Genomic DNA, 3,535 nt, shown 5'->3' with positions numbered 1-3,535 from the left:
TGTGACCTAGAATGTGATCTATTCTAGAGAATGTTCCATGCACTTTGGAGAAGAAGGTATACTGCGCTTTTTTGGGGTGCATTAGTCTATAGAGATCTATGAGGTCAATTTGGTTTATTGTGTGATTTAATTTAATGTAGGTGTTGAGTTTGATCATTAATTTTGCCTCTTTCTTTGTTTTTTATGTGTGTGCCTACTGCTATGAACTACCCTCTGTTGACTGTCTTAACACCAGAGGTTTTGGTATATTGTATTTTCATTTTCATTTGTATTCAGAAACTTTGTATTATTTCAGTGGTTTTTAATTTGTTGAGGCTTGCTTTTTGTTTTAATATATGACCAATCCTGGAGATTGTATCATGTGCACTTGAGAAGAAAGTGAATTGAGTTGTAGTTGGACACAGTATCCTGAATACATTCACAAGGTCGAGTTGGCTGATTGTATAGTTTAGATTTTCTTCATCTTTGTTACATTTCTTTGAAGTTTACCTATCCTTTGGTGAGAGTGCTGTGTTAAAGTTTCCTCCCACTATCATGGTGCTGTTTCATTCTTCAATACTGTTAACTGTTGTTTTATATATTTTGCAGGTCTACCTTTTAGTTCCTAGATGTTGTCAATCTGGGTAGGGCATGAGTTTCAAAGAATTTGTCCATTTCCTCTAGGTTTTTTAAATTTATTAAAGTATAGCTTTTCATAGTATTCCGATATTACCCATTCAATTTCTTCTGATTCTGTTGTGATGTCACCTCTATCATTTCTTAAACAAGTTATCTGTGTCTTCTCTCTCTTCTCCCCACCCCTTTTTGTTAAATTTTCCAGTGGTTTGTCTATTTTATTGACCCTTTTGGAAAACCAGCTCCTGGTCTTATTGGTGGTTTCAATTGTTTTCCATCTTATTGATTTCAGCTCTTGTTCTTATAAATTTTTTTCTTTTAGAGGTGTAGGATTAGATTTTTGTTCTTTTTCTATTTGATGAAGGTGTTGAGTTAGATCATTTATTTTGCGTCTTTCTTCCTTTTTTATGTGTGTGCCTATTGCTATGAACTGTCCCTTAAGGAGTACCTTAGCTGCATCCCAGAGTTTTTGGTATGTTGTGTTTTCATTTTAATTTTGTTTCAAGGAACTTTTTAATTTCATTCACTATTTCTTTTATAATCCAATAGTGTTCTAGCAGAGTTATTTAGTTTCCCCATGGGTGTTTTTGTAAATTTTACCATGCCAAGCCATCTCATTTTGCCAATACCTAGTGTGTCAATATTTATGCATTCCATTTCTTTCTTAACAAAGTCCAATTTTCCTATATTCATGCTTCTCACATTCCACATTCCAATCACTAGTGTCTGCTTACAGCTGTTCCTCCTTCTTTGTGTTTCCATATCTGAGATCTGTCTCAATTGCCATGTCTGCTAGTCTAAGTGCTAGTTAAGTGTTAGGGTTTTCGAAGGCCTGTTATTTCAGAAGTGGATGGCCAATCCTTCTTCCTAGTCTGTCTTAATTTGTGTTTTGTTTTGTTTTATAATAGTATCTGATAGACAAGCATTTTACAGAAAAAAGCAGATGAAAGACATTTATCCAATTAGAAAAATGACCAATATATTCAATATTGCTACTCAACCTTGCCACGTGTATTTTGACCCACCCCTTTCCCTACTCCACCACCATCTCTTCCTACTTCCAGCTACACCATTTAACACCTCTCTCCCTTTGACTAGCCCTTGATGTGATGGCTTAAGTCTCAAGTCATCAGGATTCCTGTGATTTTGAACACCTTATGCTGCTGCCAGTCTCTTATGATACAGCTAGTATCGCTTCAATTTAAAAGTCTCCAAATACAATTGTCAGGTACAAATATCAAGGACAGCTTTTTTCCTCAGAAAGTTCTGAGAAAAAGTCCTTTGTCTTGAACTTCAACTCCAAGATTGACTTCTTGTGGTTTAATACCTCTTCTCTTCCATTTGCAGCCAGGTGCTGATGCAAGAGGAAAGTTTCCTAGGAGAAAGCAATGTGTCCTCTAGGACTGGTGCATAGTTTTTTATTCTTGGCCAAAATGTTGCAGGCTTAAGGGCCCAAAATTATTTTATCTGGGAGCACCACATTAAAGAAAAAAAAAAGGTGACCCGACAAAGTGAGGTACTTATCAAACAATATCATTAATATCACATGCAAGGAAGATTCTGCTGAAAATTATCCAAAAACAACTGGAGCAACACATCAACAGAGAACTACCAGATGTGCAGGCTAGATTTAGAAGAGGTTGTGGTACGAGGGATATTATAGCTAATTTTAGATGGATCTTGGCAGAAAGCAGAGACTACTAGAAGAATGTCTATCAGTGCTTCATTGACTATGCAAAGGCTTTTGACTATGTGGATCACAACAAGCTGTAGATGACTCTGAGAAGAATGGGAATCCCAGAACATTTGATTGTGCTTTTGGGAAACCTATACTTAGACCAAGAGGCAGTTGTCAGAACAGGGCAAGGATACACGACATGGTTCAAGATTGGGAAGGGGGTCCAACAGGGATACATTCTGTTTCCATACCCTTTCAATCTGTATGCAGAACAGATCATCTGGGACACTGGTCTGTAGGAGGAGGAATGTGGCATCTGGATTGGTGGAAGATTCATCAAACAACCTGTGTTATGCAAATGACACAACCTTGCTTGCTAAAATGAGGAAGCCCTGAAGCACTTGCTGCAGAAGGTCAGGACTGCAGCCTTCAATATGGATTGAAGCTCAACATCAAGAAAACAGTTTGGAGAAAGAACGTTCTGGAATTTTATTAGTTATTTAGCACTGTGTGATAGATCATCCAATGTTAGTAGCTTGGAACAGCAATAATCTTTCATTATCTCATTATTTCTATAGACCAGGATTTTGAGAAGAACATTTAGTTGGATGATTCTGCCTCAATGGTTTTGTAAGATTTCATAATTGCAGCTGGGAGTTGGGTGCAGCTATAGTCAGTGGTAGGGAAGCTCTAAAATCCATAGCAAGTTGTGCTGCTGACCCAAAGGCAGCATCTGTCTAGTTCAAGTCCATCAGCAGCTCCATGGGGGAAATGAGCAAGCAATTGCCTCTCATCTGATTTACAGCCTCTGAAACCCCCTGGAGGGCCAACTCTGAGATGGCTCTGCTTCCACAGCAATGGTTTTAACATAACTGACCTACATCATTGGTAGGATGACAGAGGTTGCAAGATTCATATCCAAAGTGGCTCACCTCCATGACTGGAAAGATGTATTGGCTGTGGGCAGCAGGCCTCAGTTCCTTTCCACATCAGCCTCTCTTTTAAGGAAGCTTGAGGATTCTCACATCATCACATTCTTCCTCAGAATAAGCAATGCAGAAGACAAATGCAGAAGCTGATTATATCTTTTATGAGCTGGCCTTTGAAAAGACATTTTTGCCTTTTTGCACTACCCACACAAGGGTCCATCCGACGTTGGTTCCTGTCATAACTTAAAGGTGAAACTTTCACAATGTCCGGAGCCCTTGGTGTCCTGCAGATGAAGGAGGAGGATGTCCTCAA

General features: G+C 38.6%; 1 pseudogene; it reads right to left on the bottom strand.

Annotated features, from left to right (window-relative positions):
- LOC102847587 overlaps positions 1 to 3,231 on the bottom strand; it is a 13,410-nt pseudogene extending 10,179 nt beyond the window's left edge.
- Positions 3,232 to 3,535: the final 304 nt, after the last annotated feature.

This window comes from Elephantulus edwardii, unplaced genomic scaffold, assembly GCF_000299155.1.
Source record: "Elephantulus edwardii isolate Elephantulus edwardi_28Jun2011 unplaced genomic scaffold, EleEdw1.0 scaffold00060, whole genome shotgun sequence".
In the NCBI taxonomy this organism is placed as follows: domain Eukaryota; kingdom Metazoa; phylum Chordata; class Mammalia; order Macroscelidea; family Macroscelididae; genus Elephantulus; species Elephantulus edwardii.
This window is presented reverse-complemented; position numbering and strand designations above follow the sequence as displayed.